Source organism: Castor canadensis, chromosome 13 (assembly GCF_047511655.1).
Source record: "Castor canadensis chromosome 13, mCasCan1.hap1v2, whole genome shotgun sequence".
Lineage (NCBI taxonomy): Eukaryota > Metazoa > Chordata > Mammalia > Rodentia > Castoridae > Castor > Castor canadensis.
In genome coordinates, this window is record NC_133398.1 from 123,023,641 (window position 1) to 123,047,099 (window position 23,459).

A 23,459-nucleotide genomic window follows, 5' to 3' on the forward strand; every position below is an offset into this window, starting at 1 on the left:
CAAATTCTAGCAACTTCACAGTCCCAAGGATTATATAGGATGTGTACATAAGAGTGGCAGGGAAGACGGAATCCCACCTCCCACACAAGGGCTTTGAAATCATACAGACCTGGATTTGATACCAGCTTTGCCTCTCTCTTTGCAACTGGGCAAATCATTACATTTCATTGAACCTAAGTTTCTTCATCTGTAGTATGAGAACAATGAATAGCCCTACAGGGTTTTTGGGTTAATGGAAAGATGAAACATGGATATGAAAGCATTTTAAGGTATAACGCACTATCTGCAAGGGTCTAATTAAAGTAGCATGTACAAGCATATGGAAACAGTAGATAAAAAGCATTTTAGAGTTAGGAGTCTCTCTCTCTCTCTCAGAGGTAGAGGTGGAACCCAGGGCCTCATGTTAGAGGCAGAGGTGGAACCCAGGGCCCCATGTTAGGAGGCAAATGCTCTACCACTGAGCTACATTCCCAAACTATATCTCTTTGATTGTGACAAAATCAGGGCCCACCTCTCCTTCAGTGTGAGCCATACTTCCTTTTAGTAACAATAAGGTGGAAGCTTAGAGCACCAAGAAACAGAGAACAGAATTTCAAGTGGACATTCATTTTCTGTCCAAGGTAATGCTAAGGCTCATTCAGATATATCTGGACTGCTTCTAGCCCTCAGTTGAAGGTGGGATTTCTTCAAGTGGCTGGCCATTTCCAGACCCTCATGTTGGCATGGCTCACCTTGTACAAAATGGGGGTCTAACTCAGAAGGACTGTCCTACAGGGTAGAGCAAGGCACTGCAGAGATGACCAGGCCAGAGTTCCAGCAATGAACATAGCCTATCTACCCTCCTGTTTTTGAACATTCCTTAGGGCAGAAATTGTGAATTACAGCAACATCTAACCACATCACTCTTAATTTGGAACACCAAGGGGGAAGACTCTCTATTATCCAAAAGAACCAGTAACAGCAAGACAGCACAAGGATCTGCTGAAGTTCCATTTTTTCTCTTCTTACAGTGTGGCTTAGTTTCTGAGAGGGGAGCACCCAGATATTGATGTAATTATATTATAATTATATTATATTAATGCAATTTCCCCCTTAATGCAAAAGAAATCATCAGTTGATGTCTTCCTCAACCCTTTCTTGCTAAATACACAGAGCACAGAGCCTGCAATATAATACAGATATTTCAAAAAGCATTTGCTAAATGAATAAAAAAAGAAAAAAAAAAAGACAAACAATGAGCTGGGATCTAGTTCTCACTGTCCATCCATTATTCTTTCCATTACATTACTTAGTTTCTCACTATACTGGCCTGGTGGTTGCCTTCTGAGCAGATTTAATATGAAAGTATTAAGGTCTATATCAATTTAAATGTGTCAGCTCCAATAGCCCCTAGAAATCCCGGCCTGTCTGTTTGACACTGTCTCTATAAAAAGCCCTGCAGCTGAGGAAGTAGACAGCACTCTCGCCATCTGCTGCCTTTCTTCTCTGGGGATATGAGCTGATGGAATTCAAGGTTAATAAGCTCTCCCGAGCTCATGTGTGCGTGCACAATCTGGGTGTCTGGGTCTCCTCCATTTCATAAAATAAACAGCTGCTTGGAAGTGCCTCGGGTGTGGTGGCGCCTATATAGTGATTAGAGTTCTCCTGCCATGATTTGTGGACTTCTTATAAGGCTGAGAAAACCACTTGGATTGTAGTCGTACAGGTTCAGAGATTCAAACCTCGATTCCTCCCCTTTTTAACTGGATGGCTTTGGTTCCTTTGACTTCTCCCAGCCTCTGTATCTTATACATAAAATGTGAACAGCTGGGTGTGGTGGTGAGCTCTTGTAAATACTTTGGAGGCGGAGGCCAAAGTTGGAGGCTAGCATAGGCGACATAGTGAGACCCCATCAAAAGAAAGAGAAGGGAAAGGATGGGGAGGGAAGGGAAAGGGGAAGATTAAAGAACTAAGAGTGCAAAGTGCTTCGTATGGAACAGGCGTTCAACAAATGGGCTACAGTGACTGTTGGGATATAACTGAATTCCTCTTGAACACTTATACATTTATTTCTTCAAATCATCCACAGAATTGAAACCAAAGTTTATGAAACCACTTCAAAAACGTTCACTAAGTGCTTATTATACGCTGGTCACTGTTGGATGATGGGGGTTAAGACAAAAAAAGATGGTTCAGGAGAAAGGGGGAGGAAATTCACATTTATTGATAAATTGCATTGAGCCACTGTACCACGGTGCTGAAAATCCCAAGCAACATTTGAATCTCATGTCTGCTTCCAATTTTTCATTTCACACATTCATTCTTTAGGAGATATCAAGCTCTCCTAGCTACTCAGGAGGATCACAGTTTGAGGCCAGACCCAAGCAAAAAGTAAGATCTCCCATCCCAACTAACAAGGCAGGTATGGTGGTGCATGCCTGAGGTCCCAGATATTGGGAGGCATATGTAGGAGGATCACGGTCCAAGGCTGGTCCTTAGAGAAAATGCAAGACCCTACCTGAAAAATAAGTAACTCAAAAAGGACTGGAGCCATTGCTCAAGCACAAGGCCCTGAGTTCAAGACTCAGTACTGCCGAAAAGAGAGATACAGAGAAAAAGGTATGTGTGTGAGAGAGAGAGAGAGACAAGAGACAGAGAGAGAGAGAGAGAGAGAGAGAGAGAGAGAGAGAGAGAGAGATCAAGCTCACAGAATTTCCTGTGGTTTTCTGGTTACTAAAATCTGTCCTCTGAATTTCACTGTAGCCAAAGAGTATACCTCAGAGATCACCTCGCACTCTGCCCGGCCTGAGCTATCTCAGCCTCTGGCTCCTTCCTTTCTACTTCAGTGGCCCGTTTGCAGTGATGATTGATTCCACTTTCTCAGCAGAAGGCCCAGTTCCCTTGGCCTCAGTATTATCAGGTTTGAAAGTAATTGTGTTATGGCAACATTACCCTGTCCTCTTAATAATGGACACTTGTGGCCTGGTCCCTGTTCCATCCTCCTGGTCAGTAATGCTAATCTACTCCCTTTTGCAAGTTTTGCTACTAAGCCCTGTCATGTCGTGTTCTTCTAACTCGTTACATGACACGCTGCCAAGAGCATATGTGACTCGCTTCCATAAAACCTCAGGGAAGAAAAGTACTTCGAAAACCACAAAATGAACATTCCACAAACCCACAGCAATGAGACACTAATTAAGAAACAGTTCTAGAGTTATACATTTGCAATAATTGAAACCACTAGACCCATCAATCTATCTTACAACACAATAATTCTGAAACTGAAATGTAAATGCAAGATAAAATTATAAAAATTTTAGGAGAAAAAATGGATGAAAAGTTTTTACTCTTAGATAAGAAAGGAATTTCTAAAATGTGATCAAAGGCAAAAGGCATTAAGAAAACAATCAATAGAAGTGACTTTAGAAAAATGTCAAAACTTCTACATGACTCAAAATCCCTCAGAAACAAAAGAACAAAAGTAAACACATAAACTAGCAAAAATAATTACAATCCATACAGAGCACTTAACATACATAGAGCTTTCATGATTGCAAAATAGGCAAAGGTAAAAACATAAAACAAAATGTCTACTACATATGTGAAAATAGGTTTGATTTCACTAATCAAAGAAATACATGTTAAAACAATGCAATGTGATTTTTTTACAATCAGATTGGCAAATAGCAAATTTATAGATGCCAATGCTGGCAAGTCATGTGTATAGACCAGCACTCTCATATGTTCTTTGAAGTATAAATAGTCTTAGTTTTCTAGTTTACAATATCTTTTTTAAAATGCAGCCTGACGCAGGCGGCTCGTATCTGTAATCCTAGCTACTTGGGAGGCTGCCACCAATCTGGGCAAATAGTTCATGAGACCCAATCTCATCTAAAATAATCAGAACAAAATGGACTAGAGGTGTGGCTGAAGCAGTGGAGTAGCTCCTTTGAGAGCACCTGCTTTGCAAGCATGAAGCCATGAGTTCAAATCCTATCCCACCAAAAAAAAAAAGCCAGGAGTGGTGACTTGAACATATAATCTCAGCATTCAGAAGGCCGAACCAGGAAGATTGTGAATTTTAGGCCAGCCTGGACTACATAGTGAGACGATGTTTCAAAAAAATTTAAAAAAAATTCAAAAGTACATAGCAGTTGACTCAGCAGTTCCACTTCTGAACAATTTCCTAAGGAATACAATAGAGAAAACACAAATGCTTAAGGATATTCATTAACAGTTCATAACAAAAAAATTTGAAACAACTTAATATCTACAAGAGATGGCTAACCAAATTGTTACAGCCAGAGTAGAACATTAAAAATGATAATGAGCAGGGCTTGGTGATTTACACCTGCAATCCCACACTCAGGAGGCTGAGGCAGGAGGATCATGAGTTCAAGGCCAGCCTGGACTACTTGCAAGATACTGGCTCAAAAACAAAACAAAAAGCGATTCTCTCTCTTACTGGCTTTGAAGAAACTTCCATGATTTGAGAACATCTACAAGCAGGACCACATAACAAGGAATTGACGGTGGCTTCTAGGAGCTGAGAACACCTCATGCTGACAGGTCTGCAAGAAAATGATTTTGGTCTACAGCTACACGATGAATTCTGCCAATAATCTGAAGGGATTTGGATATGGTTCCCTTCTCAGTCAAGTCTTTGGTAAGACTGCAGTCCTAGCCAATACCTGGATTATAGCCCAGTGACAGAAGCTATGACAGACCTTAAGGGCCACAAAAACTATAAGACAACATGTGTGGTGTAAAATTTTAAGCAATTAAGTTTATGGTGATTTGCTATGCAACACTGTCTAAGATATGCTAAGTAAAAAGTAGGTTGTAATAGTGGGTGCAGTATATCACACCTGTAATTTCAGCTATGCAGGAGGTGGAGATTGGGAAGATCTTGGTTTGAAGACAGCCCATGCAAAAAGTTATGAGACCACATGTCAATCAATAAAGCTGGGTGAGGTGACAGTCACCTGTCATCCTAGCTATGTGGGAAGCATAAATAGGAGGACTGGGGTCCAGGCTGCCCTAGGGGGAGAGGGGAAGACAGGCCCTATTTGAAAAATAGCTAAAGCAAAAAGGGCTGGGAGTGTGGCTCAAGTGGTAGAGCACCTGCCTCGCAAGCGTGAGTCCCTAAGTTCAAACCCCAGTACTGACTCCTGTCAGAAAGTTATAAATCAGTATGTATGACACGATCTCATTTAGAAACGCTGTTTGGATTCATAGGTGCTGAGTAAGCTACAGTGAGACGGGAGCTAGTACCCGAGTGCTACTGTGCTGTAGGATGGGTATAGATAATAATGTTCTGTATGTTTCAAAAGCTAGAAGAGGATTTTAAAAGTTCTTACTATAAAGAAATGATGAGGAGACAGAGGCTTAATCGTATTTAAACATTACACAAGGAACACATGTATCAAAGTGTCACGTTACCCCATTCACATGTACAATTCATATGCACCACTTAAAATAGTTTTAATTTAAAAAAGCAAATGAAAATTCTTATCAAGAAATTGACTAACAATGTAAAAATACATTCCAGATGGATTAAAAATCTTTTTTTTTTTTTTTTTGGTGCTGGGGACCGAACTCAGGGCCTTGCACTTGCCAGGCAAGCGCTTTTCCACTGAGCTAAACCCCTAACCCCCCAGATGGATTAAAAATCTTAAAGTTAAAAACATTATAGAAAAGTTAGAAGACGTTTGGGAAAATGTTGATATGGCTTTAGTGGGAGAGGCCACCCAAAAAAGAAAATACAAAAGCCTAAAAGAAACGTTGGCAGTCTGTTTGCACAATAAAAAAACTCCAGAAATTGTGGGCTGCACATAATTACTTCCTTTCAAAGAGTACAGGAAGGAAAGGGATGGAAAAGAGTAGTTTTACATTGGAGAAATCTGATCAACATTACTTCAGCCAGGTGATAAAGGTTAATATCAACAGTGGTAAGTCATATTAATAGCATTCACCCTTTATAAAATGTGCTGAGAATAGCACTATACCTCTGTGATAAGCATTAGTCAAAAATGAGTGTGACAAATAAACCATACCAAGCAAGGCAATAAAAAAAAAGATGTGGCTCTGGAAAAAAATTTGGAGGCTACTTAAAAAGCTGGACATCGAGTTACCATTTGATCCAGCAATACCACTCTTGGGGATATACCCAAAAGACTGTTACTCCAGAGGCACCTGTACATCCATGTTTATTGCGGCACTATTCACAATAGCCAAGTTATGGAAACAGCCAAGATGCCCCAGCACTGACGAATGGATTAAGAAAATGTGGTATCTATACACAATGGAATTTTATGCAGCCATGAAGAAGAACGAAATGTTATCATTCGCTGGTAAATGGATGGAATTGGAGAACATCATTCTGAGTGAGGTTAGCCTGGCTCAAAAGACCAAAAATCGTATGTTCTCCCTCATATGTGGACATTAGATCAAGGGCAAACACAACAAGGGGATTGGACTTTGAGCACATGATAAAAGCGAGAGCACACAAGGGAGGGGTGAGGATAGGTAAGACACCTAAAAAACTAGCTAGCATTTGTTGCCCTTAATGCAGAGAAACTAAAGCAGATACCTTAAAGCAACTGAGGCCAATAGGAAAAGGGGACCAGGAACTAGAGAACAGGTGAGATCAAAAAGAATTAACCTAGAAGGTAACACCCACGCACAGGAAATCAATGTGAGTCAATGCCCTGTATAGCTATCCTTATCTCAACCAGCAAAACCCCTTGTTCCTTCCTATTATTGCTTATACTCTCTCTACAACAAAATTAGAGATAAGGGCAAAATAGTTTCTGCTGGGTATTGAGGGGGGGAGCGGGAGGGGGTGGAGTGGGTGGTAAGGGAGGGGGTGGGGGCAGGGGGGAGAAATAAACCAAGCCTTGTATGCACATATGAATAATAAAAGAAAAATGAAAAAAAAAAAAAAAAGATGTGGGCTATATGGGAACTTGTCCTATCATCTCAATTTTTATGTAAGTTTAATACTGTTCTAAAAAATAAAGCATATTAAAAATATCCTTTGCCAGGTGCTGGTGGCTCACGCTTGTAATCCTAGCTATTTGGGAAGCTGAGATCAAGAAGATCACAGTTGGATGCCAGGTCAGGTAAATAGTTCAAGAGACACCCCCCACCTCCATATCCAAAATAACCAGAGCAAGATGGACTGGAGATGTGGCTGAAGTGGTAAAGTGCCTGGTTTATAAGCACAAAGCCCTGAGTTCAAACCCCAGTCCCACCAAAAGAAAAAGAAAGAAAGAATAATCCTTTGTATGATTAAAAAATATTTTCATTATTTTATAAAAATAAAAACACTGTGAATAGTCACAGAAAATATATTGGACAATATAAACCACTATGTGTATTCCTCAAATCTTTTTGCCTTTCTTGAAATCTATCATCAATTAACATGCATTTTATAATTAAAATTAGACATATTCCTGTTTTTAAAGAAAAAAGTCTACATTCAAAACCTTCAGGTGAATTTATCTATGATGGTGTCATTTTTATGTCATAATGATACAACAATTTTATGCCCTAAGAAATTGAGTACACTAATTTATGTATATAATGTAAATAATACAACCATTGTTTCTGCTGGGGAACCTTGTTATTGAGTTGAAACTCCGAGAAGGTTAGGCAAACAAAGATCGAAAGTTACATAGATATTACTCAAATTTTTGGTGGAAGCGATCCAAGTTGTAGTAGAGAAATGATGTCTACATTGTCTGGATGTCCCATAACAGTGCTGATTTAAAGTACTACATATTTAATTTTTTGCTTATAGATCCCATTAACTATACAATATGCCTTTTAAGTGAATGACACAATATTTATATCCAGTTGTAAGCTGTGCAAATGAAGCAAGGAGACACTAGGCCACTGATGTGCTAAAGAAAACATCATACACAACACCTCTGTCCTTGACTGTGGTCTTTTTCCAATCTCAATAGTCTTTTAATGGACCCCCAAGCCAACCCTCTCATGTCCTCCCTCAGGGTGATGTTCCAACACTTTCTTCAACTTCTCTCCCACTGCTTTCCCTCTCACTCTTGCCCTAGCTAGAGTCACTCATCTATCCATTGTAGGGAGGTCAAGCATCTTAATAATGCCACACAAGTCTACACACAAGAAGTAATCCTCCCTAAAGTAAAAGAGAAAATACAAACTCCCTGGCAGGGCAATATACAATGTGTCATGCCAAGACATTGCTTACCTCTTCAGTGTGCTCTTCTACTCACTTTCTTCATATCCAGCAGTCATAGATGATATTTTTTGTGTTACCTGATCTCTCTGCTTGGACCACCATGCTCCTTACCTGGCTTCATTCTCTCAAGCTTGATTTTCAAGAATCAGCTCAGTCTTCAAAGACTTTTCTGACAAGTCCTTCTTTTTTCCTCCAGCTTGGGATGGCCTTCTCATGTGTTCCCACACCACCCATATGTAGTTATTAAGATGTGTTCTCCTCAGAGACTGTGGCCAGGGCAATGTCTCATTCACCTTGCTGTTGATGCTTAACGTAGCACAGGTATACAACAGGCACTGTTTATTAAATGCATAAACTCAATCCCCTTCCTTATTAAAAACCCCAAGTATGGGCACTTTCCTCCCTTGGATAGTGATGAGAACTCCCAAACCAACTTCAATTCTCTTAGTTTACCTTTTACCAAAAATGTTTGTTTTTCCAAAATTACCATATTGGTGTTTTGGTATTCTTTTGTTGGTACTGGGGGTTAAACTCTAGACCTTGAGTTTGCTAGACAGGTGCTCTACCATTCGAGACTCTCCACCTGTCATTTTTTACAGAGGGTTTTTGTTGTTTTTTTCCCCAGATAAGGTTTTGCTTTAAGCTTGGGCTGCCTTAGACACCGAGCCTCCTCTCTATGCTTCTCCTGCATGGCTGGGATGACATGGAGTCTTGTGAACACTTCTCCCATGCTAGCCTTGAACCCCGATCCTCCCGAACTCCACCTCCTAAGTAGCTAGGATTACAGGCTTGAGTCACCATGCCTGGTCCCTATTGGTGTTCTAACATGAAAAAATCCTCGTGTTGGAGTTGTGTTAGTTACTTTTCTCGTTGCTTTGACAGAACACTTGACATAAAGATTTAGTTGGCTACTGTTGGGAGATTTCAGTCCCCAGTCCTTGGCTCCACTGACTCTGGGTCTGTGATGAGGCAGAACATCATGGCTGCAGAAGCCATGATGTGGAGGAGGAGGCTGTTCACCACATGGTGGACAGGAAGCAGAGAGCCAGCAAGAGACTGGGGACCAGGTAAAACCTTAAAAGACATGTCCCTAGTGGCCTGCTTCCTCCAATGAGGCCCCACCTCCTAACGTTTTCAGAACCTCCCAACATAGTGCCGCTAGCTGTGGACCAAGTATTGAAAACGTGAACCTCTGGAGACATTTTCTGTTCAAACCATAAAGGTGTATGGAATCTGCTTCCTGAACTATACACAGTTTTACCTTCATAGTATTTGTCTGTTCTTGTCAGCTTTAGACTGTGGCCTATTATTCACTTAGTACATAGAAGTACAGTCCTTAGGTCCAGGTGTTTGCAGCACCACACAACTCCTATGAGACCATTTAGTATACCTAAAAGCCCTTCTGTATGCCATATTTTCCCATCATGTATGTCTTCCAGTGTCATCTGCATCATGGGGCTAGTAAGGGCAGTCTTACAGAACTGAATAGGAAAGCATATGCAAAATATGTCTCAGAGGGCCTGTCACAAGCATGAATTTGCCTCCTAAATTGTTCTGCACATCCTAGGAGAAGGATTGATTTCTACCGAGCTGTAAGAGCTAATAGGACCACTTGCAAAGTTAGAAAAAATAGGATGTAGAAGCTGTACGTTCATTCTTCCTTTTATGGAATGCGATTTTATTAGGTGCAGCAACGCACTTAGGTAAGATTATATTTCTCAGCTAGGTGAGGCCATTTTGCTAAGTTTCAGTCTGTAAGCTACAGATAGTTGTTGGGTGGAAATTCATTTTCAAAGGCCTCTTTAAAAATAAGGACATGATGGCTAGAGCTTCAACTACCATTTTAACCATTGAGGCACACTGATGGATGGAAGGAAAGCTATAAGGATCACAGAGCAGAAAAAACTTGGGTCCCTAGGGCAACTGTCCAACTTTCTTTTATGGGGGGGGTTGGAAAAGAAACCTTAAGAATTTAGGATTTGGGAATTTGGGGGTTTCTGTTACAAGCAGGAGACACCAGTCACTTAATTAACTACTGAGCCCTACTCTCATCCTCGGGTTCCATTCCTTGGAGGATTTCTATTCCTTGCTCTATTCCTTGGAGGATTTCTAGTCCCAGCGTGACACGGCCTCCTAGAGTCCCCACACCGTCCCCTCAAACCTTCTCCGTCCCCATCTGATCAATTCTAGTTTTAGGCGGTGCCTTCAAGGTCCCCAGCATCCTCCCCCTGGCAGCCCGCGCCCATTCGAAAGGGCTGGGAGCCGCCCGCGGCGTCCCTAGTTACCTCGGGTCACCATTGGCTGCCGTGTGTCACGTGCTGAAGACGACGATTTCTATTGGTTAGCGGGCGGGCGCGCGCGCGGGGGCGGGCGCGCGCGCGGGGGCGGGCGCGCGCGCGGGGGCGGGCGCGCGCGCGCGCCGGGGACGCGGCCTCATCCAAGAGGCCGGGCTTGGCTGCTGTGTGGCCCGTGCGCGCGCAGAAAGGAGGACGTTGTCTGGCGCGCCGGGTGGGGACGCCTCTGTCCCAAGGTCGCGGTGGGGTCCGCTGGGCCCGGGGCGGCACGTGAAGGGTGCACTGGGGCTGCAGCCAGGCCCTCCGCCCGGAGACCCAAGGGGCAGTGCCCCGCCCCGCCCTGTCTGCCTACGCCTCCCGGCCCTGGACGTCGTGCAACAGACCCGCTGGCTCGAGGGTCTCAGAAGCCGGAGAGCGAAGCGCGGAAAGAGGTTGGGAATCCGCCGCCAGTTGGCTACACGCGCCATATGACCCCCAGTTTATTCCTTTCAAGTGTCTAGTTGTTACGTGATGCGTTTTCAAGACACATCCCTCGTGGGGAGGTGGGGGGCGGGGGGACGGGGACGCATGAGCCTTAGTGCAGAGATCTTGGGGTTCAGGGTCTCGTATTCAAGTTCCGGCGGGGGCGGGGATGGGGAGCACCCTCCCCCACCCTCAGTCCTGCCAGAGTGATGTGATCTTCTGATTTCTCGTGAGAAATTGAATATCTGGATTTTTAGGTCAAATCTCTTGGTTTTAAATGTTGGCAACTAATTTTAAAGATAAAGTGGGGAGACAGACAAAAGATATTTGCAAGCTGTTTCCAGATTGACAGTTTACGACGTTTAAATGAGACTAATCCTGCCACTAAGTTAGGTGACCTTTTGCAACAGATGGTAGGGACACTGGGACAGAAATTTAGCGTTGTTAGAGCACTGCTAAGTCTTGTAAAAGTACTGATAATATATTTCAACCACACTTTTGAAAGTTTTTTTGTTGTTGTTAATTATTGTTAAAGTACTGTTACTGATAAACCTTTGTCATAAGCACCTTTCAGAGACAAACTGTCATAACTACCACTTCCACCTGAGGGAGCACTTTGGCCCAACAAAAAACCTATGATTGATGCAAACACAATCCTTCATCTGCTTGATAACTGCACCATGATTGGTGCAAAGAGGAAGGGACTGTTGTGATTGGTGCTGACACTCCCATTTGGGCTATCTAAGCGGCTCTTCAACTCTGTGAGCAGCTAGGAGACAACTCTCCTGCTGCCCTCCTGATGTTATGACATCAGTTCCCAATAAAGGCTTTCTCTCCAGTGGTCCTGCTCACCTTTGCTGAGCTGGTAATGAGAAGAAGCAGTGGTGGCAGGCAGGAAGTCCCCCTGGCAACAGAGCAGCAGTGAAGCTGGCAAGCTGAGTGACCCAGGGCAAACTGGCATGAGAGGGAGGGGTCGCAGGGGAGAGCTGTGACACTCAGGGCCTAAGCTCATCTGGGGTACAAAGAGCTATAACACTTGGGGCCCTCAACAGTGGAAAGACCCCTCCAGCCTCAGGAACGGTAACACAAGGCCCAAGTCCCTGTGCTGCCTTAGCTGTCAAGGGCCTTGGACCAAAACCCCATGTTGCCACCCTAGCTGTCAAAGGCCCGAGGCTGACTGCTCTGCCCACTGTCTTCCACTCTGCCACCTGCAAATACCTGCAAGGTCCCCGGATAACAGGAGGAAGCTACTCCTCACTCACCTGTGATTTCTATGTGGACAGAGCAAAAGAACGTCAGCCAGCTAGTGTGTAACACCTTGACTGTCACTTTTCTGGATGACATGCATTCTCAACATGGATGAAACTGGTCATATTCTTGGGGCAGGGCAGGTGAAGGTCTTGGGTATTACAGGGTCTGTGGCCTTCCGATGGGCCATAGAACATGAGCATATCTAGTACATCTGTGGCACTGAAATTTTATGCAGCAGCAAATCTGGGAAGAAAATGTCAGAAAAGGCTTCTGGGAGAAGCGGTGGGGGAAGGAAAAAAAGGCTGAGAAACACTGTTTTAGGGAAAGTTAAGCAGGCATTCATGTGGCAGTTTTGTATGGTAAAACGGCTTAACTCAAACTAACCCTCACAGACACAGAGGTAGAGGAACCTGAGAAGTCATGGGCTAAGTTTCACGCTTGGCTCTGTTGAGCTGGTCATACATGTACACGTACATCCACACACATTTCCACAACAGAGTGTCATTCTACTTCCTTATGAGAAAACTGAAGCTTTCCAGGGCTTGGATGAGTTGCCCTAATCAGCTATTAACTAAAAAAAACAATTTGTTAAACACATGGATGCGTGGACCCAAAGCCACTCACTCATGTCTCCTAACCTCCTGTCCAGTTGTATCCAGACCCCAGGAATACCACTGGGTATCTTTGACCCCAGGAATACCACTGAGGCTTTTCAAAAGTGTGAATTTCTAGCTCTCACTCCGGAAATGTGGATTGAGTATTTGAGTCTGGCCTGAGATCTGCACTTTAACAACCTTCCTAGGTGATTCCAGGAACCATTTTGAGAATAATTTCCCACCCAATCCCAATGCTGTCATTGGTCACATTTAAGAGACTCAAATTTCTCATTCCAAGCAGTGCTTCCATCTCTTCTTCCAGGCAGGTTGACCATCTTCCCATCCACAGCCTCCTGGGTAGCTGGAACTACAGGCCTGCACCACCATGCCTGGCTTATTGATTGACTTGAGGGGGTCTTACTCAATTTTTGCCCGGGCTGGCCTTGAACCATGATCCTCCTGATCTCCACCTCCCTCATAACTGGGATTACAGATGTGAGTCAGTGGGCCTGGCCTTGTTTTTCATTTTTATATGCACTTCCTTCAGAGCTGCTCTGTTTTTTTAGTCTCCTAAAAAAAAAAGCTCAGGGCATCTGTTTTAAAGTTAATATAAAACAAACTTTGAAACACCATGAAAAAAGTTTAAAAACCGCAATTCACTCATTCTAACAGAATGATATTCGTGGTCTCTTTTTCAGGTTCACAAAAATTTAGAAAACTTCTCTTAGGAGATGGGCTTGAACATCAGACTTTCCATTAGAAATAGAAAATTATCTTGAAGCTAGCTTTTAATTGTGGGTCTTAGTACTGGGGATTAAACTCAGGGCCTCCAGCCTCTTATCAACTTGAGCTGTTCCTCAGTCCTTTTGTTTTTTAGTTTGTTGTTGAGATAGGGCCTTGCTTGCTTTTGCCTAGGCTGGTCTTGGAGTATGGTCATCCTGTCTGCTTCCTGAGTAGCTAGGATTACAGGCATAAGCCACCATGCCCGGCATGATCTTATAAAAATCATATAGGAAGAAGACAGTAAATAAAACAGTATAATTATAGATTGCGATAAATGCTATACGGATTATCTATAGACAATGTCAACAAAGTTAACATGGCTAAAAAATATGTACCTCACTGAGTTTAAATTTGTGACGATATATTAGGAAATTCTCTGAAACTCTTAAATCTCAGTGAAGATTGTGAAAGTAGATTGTGTGCCAGAAAATGGGGGAATTTAAGGAGCATAATTGAGAGTACAGTTAAAACATTTCCAAGCCTAAAGAGTTTCATGGTTGATCCAAGAGACATAATTTATAATTCTTCCATAAAATGTCATTGTTTTGATGATTGTTTGGCTTAACTTCTATGATGTTGTAATTTTATTTTCCTTGGAAATCATTCCCTTCAATAACAATTAGTGTGGGCACTTAGTTTGTTAGAAAATTGTGTCCAAAGAGATCTCTCTCAGTGGTTTCTCTAAGATTGTTTTATATTTTATTGTAAATTGACAATTTATAATTTTACATGTTTGTAGAGTACAAAATGATCTTAAGAGTTTTGACTAGCATGTGAAATAATTAAGTAATAGGTAACACTTCGAATATTTTTTATGGGAAAAACATTTGAAATTTACTTTTAACAATTTTGATAAAATACAATATCATTGGCACAATGACATAGTCACCATACCCCCCCTTAACTCCTCCTCTCTGAGACTGCACCTTTTGACTGTCATCTCACCATTCTCTCCTCCACAGCCTCTTAACTACCATTCTACTGTCTACTTTTATTATCTGCATTTGGCTTATTTCATTAGGATAGTGTTCTCCAGTCCTACCCATGTTGTCACAAATGACAGCATTTCCTTCTTTTTAAAGGCCGAGTAGTATTCCATTGTACGGATATGAATGGCCTTTCCTGTAGCTGTCAATGTTGAGGGGCATGTTGGTTGATTCCATAACTTGGCTATTGTGAATAGTGCTACAGTGACCGTGGGAGTGCAAATGTTGCTACCACAAACTGATTGCAAATCTTTTGCAGTGGGATTGCTGGATATCGTGTATATATCAGTTTCTTTGAGGAGCTTCCATATTTTTCCATAATGGCTGTGCCAATTTACATACCTGCTAACAGGGCACACTTGTCTTTGGAGTTTTGGTGACCATCTTCACAAGCACAAGGGGATACCTCCTCCTCGTGGTTTTCGTTTGCATTTCTTTCATGATTAGTGATGCTGAACACATTTTCAGATTCCTTTTGGCCATTTGTATGTTTTAGTTGGAAAAATTTCTGTTCAGGTCTTTTGCCCATTTTTTAAGTTTTACCCACTGTTTTTTTTTTTTTTTTTTCTTTCTTAAACCATTGAGTTGTATGAGTTCCTGGTGTGTTTTGGATATTAATCCCTTACAAATAAATGGTTTACAAATATTTTCTCCCTTTCCATAGGTTGCTTTTCATGTTGTTGATTGTTTCCTTTGCTGTGCAGAAGCCTTTTTAGTTTAGGGTACTCCTAACTTGTTTATTTTTGCTTCTGTTGCCTGAGCTTTTGGAGTCACATCCAAAAATTCATTGCAAGACCAATATCAAGGAACTTTAGCTGTCTTTTTTCTTCTAGGAGTTTTACACTTTTAGTTACATTTAAGTCTTTTTATTATCGTATCATTGTTGTACTGATGGCACACTGTGACATTTATAAAAGTTCTTACAATATATCATAGTTGAATCCACCCCCTCATCATTCTCCTTTATTCCCCCTCCTCCCTCTCCTGGAATAGTTTAACAGGTCTCATTTTCCCATTTTCATGCATGAGGACATAATATTTCACCACATTCGCCTCCTACACCCTTTCCTTATAGCCTCCTCCCTCCCACTGGTACCAACCCCCAGACAGGACCCATTTTGCCTTCCTGTTCTCCGTTTTTGAAAAAAGGCATTTTTGTTTGTTTAAGATAGCTGTACAGGGAGTTTCATTGTGACATTTTCAGGATATTTGTATTATAACCCGAATTGGTTCATCCCCTCTATTTCTCTCCTTTCTGTCTTGGTTCCTTTCTTCTGGTTTAAACATTCTATATTCATTCTTGTGTAGAAAGTACATCAACCATGTTCACCTTCTTAATTTCCTTCTTTTACTCTCCCTCTCCCTTTAGTGACCTCCCCTTAGCGTTAATCCATTTTGAGTTTAATTTTATAAGTGGTGTAAGATAGAGATCCAGCCTCTCTGCCCCTCCCTCCCTCCTTTCCTCCTTCCCTCTGTCCTTCCCTTTGTCACTTCCCCTCCCTCCCTCCCTTTCTTTTTTGCATATGGATATCCAGGTTTTCCTAAGCTCTTAATTAAAGAGACTGTCCTTTCTCTATTGTTGTGCTTGGCACTCTTTCCAAGTATTAGCTGACATATATGCATGGGTTTACTTAGATTATCTTCTTTGTACTGGTTTAAAATCTAACATTTGTCTTCTGGGTGGTAAACCTTATAATCAATGACTATTTTACTTTTTAATTGGCTTATATTAATTGTACAAAGTAAGGGGTTTCATTGTGATTTTCCTTAATGCACATAATGTACCCTGATCATATTTACCCCTCTATTACTTTTTCTTCTCCCCTCCCCTTTTTCCCTATTCTGGTAGTTCCCTCTTTACTTTTATGTCCTTTGCCCTCCTTAGAGTCTAAATATGAGAAAACATGCAACACTTGCTTTTGTGATTGGCTTCTTTCACTTAGCAGGAAGATCTCCAGTTCTATCCATTTCCCTACCAAAGAGACAATTTCATTACTATATATGGCCAACTAAAACTCCATCATATGTGTGTGTGTGTGTGTGTGTGTGTGTGTGTATATACATATATATATATATGTATATACACCACATTTTCTTTATCACTTGGCCATTGTGATAGTTCATTGGGTAAACATGGATATGCAGGTATCTCTATAGTAAGGTGACTTTGATTCTTCTGAGTGTATACCTAGAAGTGGTATTGTTGGATTATATGAGAGTTCTATTTTTGAACTTTTTGAGGAGCTTCCATACTGACTTCCATAGTGGCTAGATTAATTTACATTACCACCAGCAGTGTCTAATGTTTTTTCTTGATGATAGCCATTCTTACTGGGGTGAAATGGACTCCAAATGTCATTTTGTTAATGAGTACCTTTCTAAGCGGTGGGCTCTACCACAGGCCATCACCTAGTCTGATTCTGGCTGCAACAAAAGCACACTTCCTATCTTTGATCTTTCTGTATGAGGATGAATAAGTGTCAGTCTCTTGATCAGACTTCCCTGTCTGGATGCTATAATGTTTATACAGCACAGGGAGCTGGCCACTGTAGGTGGAGATGTGTTAGGAGAAGACCCACAAATAATTACTTAAGGGAAACAAAGTCATGTTTTTTTGACGTCAAAAGAGTAATTTCTGTTGATTATAGTTCAAGTAACACTATTTGTTCTACAGACACCTGTTTCATCTTTTAATTTATGACATTCTGCCCTTCAAAAAGAAAGTTGCCTTTCCCTGTGTATGAACTCAGGACATTTTTTTCCATCAAAAAAAAATTTTGAGTACTTACTATGAGCCAGGTATTGTAATGGTTTAAATGGATCTACTATAGGATTCCATGGAAAATTCCTGCATATTTAAAAAGGGCTGTGTGACCTTAGCTGCTCATGGAAACATTTTCTTGTTAAGATTCACACCTTTGCAAAGTCAGCCTTGATAGTTTTATATATATATATATATATATATATATATGCATATGTATTTATGCAATATAAGATTACGCATTTTTTTATGATAAGGTATATATAAACTATATATACCATCATCTCCTAATAAAGACGCATCCTATTCAAGATGGAAAAAGTTGTAGAGAATTTACATTTTCTCCATTTTCTTGAGTTTTAGGGATTAAATTGCCTTTTTAAATTGATGTTATGTTTTTGTTTTCTTCTGTTCCCAATACTGTTTGCCAAGAAGTTTGTAGTATAATTATCTTTTTTAAAGTAACATTTTTCTTCTAAAGATAATTATGTATTTAGAAAATAACAATCGGAGAACATAAAAAATCCACCTATATAAAAGAAAACCCAGCTATAACCCACCCTGTCAACATTTTAGAGTATATTCTTCCAATCTTTTGTCCATGTTTTCTATGTAAAAATGAGGTCACTTCTGTATTATATTTTGTATTTTGTAGTCTTCATCTAGTAATATATAGTAAATAAGTATGCTTTTTCTCGTGATTCCTTGTTTTTTAAATTAATTTATTTTTTGGCAGTATTGGGGGTTTGAACTCAGGGTCTTGCACTTCCTAGGCAGGTGCTCCACCACTTGAGCCACACCTCCAGCCCTCCAGTTCTTTTCTAAACAGATGTTTTGTTGTTAGAACTGGGATCAGAAGAATCCTTGTAGTAATTCACTGTTCAGGATAAATTCAAAAACCTAAACTGCCGAGCCAGGAACAAAATCCATTTTTTTCCTGTTCCCTTTATTAATTCTTCTCTCTTCCCCCTCCCAGCCTCATCACAGGAGGGTTCTATTGAGGTGTTTCCGAAGGAAGAGCTATCTAATCAGACATGTAGTCACACTGTAGTTCTCTTTTCCAACTTTTCCAGCCAACCCTTCAGAATGTTCATTGTTTTATTATTTTTTACTTTACTGCTCCTTAGAGGGAAAGCCTTGAGACCAAAGTGAAGAGAATTTTGACTAATAAGGGGAAATAAAATTGTATGCTAGTGGTCCTCAAAATTGTAGGTAAGGGGGAGATATTTCAATAACTATGTTTAGCTGGTGGAGTGGCTTTAAGTAGTAGAGCGCTTGCCTAGCAAGTGTGAGGTACTGAGTTCAAATCCCAGTACTGCAAAAAGAAGTCTCCAACTCAACAAATATGTTTAGAGTTGAGTAATAGATAGTCAAGTTTAAAATTTTACATTCCAAAAAAAGGCCCCAGAGTCTATTTTGTCTCTTATATATGACTTTGGTCTTTATAGCAGTTTGTTATATTTGGCTGCTAGTGTGCAAATGTATGTAACTGTGTTTTGAAATAACTCGATATTTTGTCTTCATTCTAAATGATGTTATAGTCTATGAGAATTTGTATTAAAATAATTCAGACCACAGATCCAGTTTATACTAGATATTAAAAACTGGTAAGAATGCATGTTAAAATGTAGCATGAAAATTCCTTAAAATGTACATAATAGTAAACAGTTTAATTATAATCATTTAAAAATTGTGTTTTTATTCCTAAAAAGTAAAACTTTGAATTTGAAAATTTAGCAAATACCAATAAGACAAAAAAAAAAAAAAAAGGAAAATTAACTTGCAATCCCACTACTGTTAGTATTCTATTAGTTTACTGATCTAGTTTACCTTTCTCTCTCTTTTTTCTTTGTGGGATTGGAATTTGAACTCAGAGCCTCGTGCTTGCAAAGCAGGCTCTGTACTGCTTGAGCAACATCTCCCGTCCATTTTGCCCTCATCATTTGGAGATGGGGTCTCCCCACTTATTTGCCTGGGCTGGCCTTGAATAAAAATCCTCCAATGTCAGCCTCCCAAGTATAATTCTAGAATTACAGGAGTGAGCCACTGGTGCACAACCTTTCTCTTTCTTAATCTGTGGTGGATTCTATTCATAATGATTATATAAATTACATCTCTCCTGTGAACTTTTCAACCCCTGTTAAAAATAAAATTTCAACAACTTCAGTTTAAAGATCTAATCAGCTCTTGTTAGAGTCTGGCAGCGTCCCATCTGGAGATTTGGAAAGGCGCTCCTGTGAGCTGAGTGGAGAGCTGGCTTTATAGTAGAAAAGGCTGAGGAAAACAGAACAAAGGAACAAAAGCAGATTGGTCTTTACAAAGTTACTTTCCTTTGACAGTTAAGAGGTTTTCCATATCAAACAGCTCAGTTAAACTGAGCCCCTTGTGATTGATTGGTTGCTGTGAGTCTGCCTGTGTTTGGAAAATTGTCTGCTTTAATATTCATTTTGATGACCCAGAATTTAGCACATGTGACTCCATTTAGGCCTGGCCTGCTGGTCCTGGTACAAGAGCTCAGTCTAAAAGGTCAGTGTCTCTCATAATTTTATCTGACATCCTCACTATTGGAATGGACTGTGTATGCATTATAAGTATTTCTTTTTTGGGGAAAGTTCTGAGCATCAACCCAGGGCCTGATACATGCTAGGCAAGCACATACCACTGATTTACACATCCAACTTTTATCTATTTATAACCTATTGTAAGAATGGATAGTCTTATTCCTAAGTAATGGTCAGAATTTTTTTTCCAGCCTGTGTATAAACTGCAGCAAGTTTTTAATTCCAGGTTTACTTCCCTTAGAAATCTGTAGTCATCTGAGCTCTCATGAGTCTTTGGAAAAAGATATGGTTAAACTAACTTTTTAGATTTGTTTAGTTACCTGAATAATAATAAAATAATTATAAAATTTTAAAAATGTAGAAACATGTAAGGAAATAGTCATCCATACTGCCATTGTTAGCATTTTGTCAGTCTCTGTCAAGTCCCCTTTGGATGCATACTTATTTTTATGTAGTATATATGGAATTTTACATGATAGACATTTTTACCAATTTACATTAATTTTTAACATTTTAATGTGTTGCTACGATAATGTACTACAGCAAGTGCTAGCACATGTCTTTCTCAACTCCTCCCTCCTGAGGTTTCCTAGATGCTGACTATCTTGACATGGATAATTTACCATCATCACGATCATTTCCTGAATACTTCTCTTGTATCTGGTTCTTTCTATCCGTGGCCCACCTGGACAAGCTTACGTCTGCCGTACCCTGCCGAATACCACTTCTCTTTGTCCCCATGCCTGATTAGCCTCCATGCTCACAAATCCTCACACCCTGCTCCAGACTATGTGCCTATTTTGCAAAGGCCCTAGCATGCCTTCAACTTAGCCTGCCTTATTTTGTCAGGAAAAGGCTATACAGAATCAACTGACTTTAGTTCAGTGCTTATTTTCCTTTGAGCAAAAGCTCTTTGTAAACACAGATGATAAGCAAGGACCACAGGGAAGGTTTCTCTCTCTCTCTCTCTCTCTCTCTCTCTCTCTCTCTCTCTCTCTCTGATTAGTTGTGTGTAATCCCTGGTGCACATGGGAAAAGCATTCTCATTTAGATCCTTTTCTTTTCCATCTGATCCAAATAATTAGACAGCCTCAAACATGGAAAAGAGTTCTTTTAATTACTTGTGGATTTTGAAGGGTGAATGCCCTTAATGATTTAAATTGTTATAAACAGATGGCAGCATAATTACACGTTTAGCTTCTGCCTTCCAAATTCTGTTTTCTAAGTGATTATTACTTGGATCAGTTGTAGACCTCCTTGATAGACAAATCAACTTAGTCCCTCAAATTAGTGATCACACAGATAAAATTGAACAAATTTTTAGATTAAAATTTAAACTTCTAAATGTTTATATTGTTCTAAAAATTAACTTTTCTAGGTGATGATCAAAATACAGAATGACAGTATTCTTTTGTTACATAAATTATGGTGAAATATATTTCTTTCAGGAGAGTGACTCTTGTTGTGTTGGGTATTTTGGAAGGACATCTCAACATATATTAATCACTTTGTGCCAAACATTAAGCCCAATTCAGCCTGTTACAGAATTTACCCTTCAGCTGGTTAAGGTGACTCTAAGCCTGTAATCTTAGCTGGTTGGGAGGCAGAGATCAGGAAGATTGAGGTTCAGTTAAAGCCCCACCTGGGAAAAGTGTTCACAAGACCCTATCTCGACCAAAGTCTAGGCATGGTGGTTCACATCTGTCATCCCAGCTTCATGGGGAAGCACAAATAGGAAGATATCTGTTCAGGCTGGCTTGGGCATAAAGCGAGACCCTATCTCAAAGATGACCAATGCAAAAAGGGCTGCAGAGTAGCTCAAGTGGTAGAACACCTGTCCAGCAAGTGTGATGCCAAGTTCAATGCCCAGTACCCCCTAAAAAAAATTATCCTTCATTCCTACCTAAATCTATCTCTCAGGTCATACTGATCAAATCTGATTCCTTTTCCATACAACAGTCCTTTGAATTCTTAGATTCTTTATTCTTTCAGTGTATTCTTTCAGCCTGTTTACTGAAAAGTTTTAAAAGTCAAAGACTTTTTAATTTATCCTTGTACCCCTCCCCATATCTCTGATAGTTCTTGGCACCCAGTAGGGGTTCAAATATTTGTTAGATTTAATTGGACTATTGTTCGTGTGTGCCTGTAATCTGGTTTCTTCCTCTCTGCGCATGCTCCAGTTTGTCCCTTTTAATCTGCAGTCCTTGTACTTTGGAAAATGCACTTGTGCACTGACATAATTTTATGTAAGTAAAAGATGGAAGCCAGATGGTACACAACTGTAATCCCAACTATTTGGGAGGCAGAGATAGGAGGATCACAGTTCAGGGTCAGCCTGAGCAATAGTTAGAGAGACCTCATTTCCCAAAAACAAACGTGACATGGTGGTGCATGCCTGTTATCCCAGCTACTAAGGAGGCAGAGGTAGGAAGATCACCGTCTGAGGACAGCATAAACAAAAATGTAGGAACCTATCTAAAAAACAAGCTAAAGCCAAAAAAGGACTGGGGGTGGCTCATGTGGTAGAGTGCTTTTGCCTACTAGCAAGTGCAAGGGCCTGAATTTAAACCCTGTATTGCCAAAAAAAAATAGAAAACATCAAAGATGACTTAACTTTATTATTGAATGTATCAAAGGTTTTTGTTTTGGCCATTTTTAACTGACTGCATTATTCATTTTGTCTTTTTTAGTGGTAGTGGGGTTTGAAATCAGGGCTTCCCGCTTTTTAGGCACCTCCAGCCCATACTCATGTTGTTACTCGAATTATTCCAGCTTCTGCCGCTGGGGGCTTTTTCAGTTTACTCCTGTATCCTTCTGACATTCCCATCAGATTGTTTTGAGCACTTCCCTGTTTGGCGGCACTAGGAGATGCTCCAGGCTCACCTTGAATATTCCCTGCTCCAGCCCCAAAACCAGCCATTTCAACAAAGATACCTTAGAAATCAGATTTTCTCTGGCGCTCTCACCCAGCTGGGGTATCATTGCCTTTGGGCTCTGTCAGTGCCCAGAGCTAAGAAACGTGCACGTATGTTAACCTTTGTGTGCACACGTCTGTATGGCAGTGGTCCCTCTTACCCATGGTTTTACTTCCCATGGTTTAAGTTATCTGTGGTCAACCACAGTCGGAAAATTCCAGAAACAAACAATTCATAAGTTTTAAATTGCATGAGTAGCTTAATGAAATCCTGTGCCCTCCCACTCTGTCCTGCCCTGGACATGAATCACCCCTTTGTCCAGCGTATCATGCTGCAAAATCTACCTGCTTATTAGTCAGTTAATTGTAGGCTGCCACAGTGTTTATGTTGGAGTGCCTATGTCGTTCTCGTTACTTCTCTTGTCACGTGGGGATCAAATCATCACACATCATCTCGAGAAGAATGAGTACAGTATGGTAAGGTATTTTCAGAGAGATTCATAACTTTGCCTGGTTTTATCCTGTTATTGGCATCTCTTATGGTGCCTAATTTGTAAATTCAACTTCCTCATAGAAATCCGTGCCTGGGAATTGTTACTCTGCATGGTTTCAGGCGTCGCTAGGCGTCTTGGAACATTGTACTAAATG

General features: G+C 40.6%; 1 protein-coding gene across 1 annotated transcript in view; it reads left to right on the top strand.

Annotated features, from left to right (window-relative positions):
- Nucleotides 1-10,633: 10,633 nt before the first annotated feature.
- Ptpdc1 (protein tyrosine phosphatase domain containing 1) overlaps nucleotides 10,634-23,459 on the top strand; it is an 81,193-nt gene continuing 68,367 nt past the window's right edge. The window contains exon 1 of the mRNA XM_074052527.1: nucleotides 10,634-10,928. The gene's annotated coding sequence lies outside the window, so the exon portion shown is untranslated. The remainder of the gene's footprint in view (nucleotides 10,929-23,459) is intronic.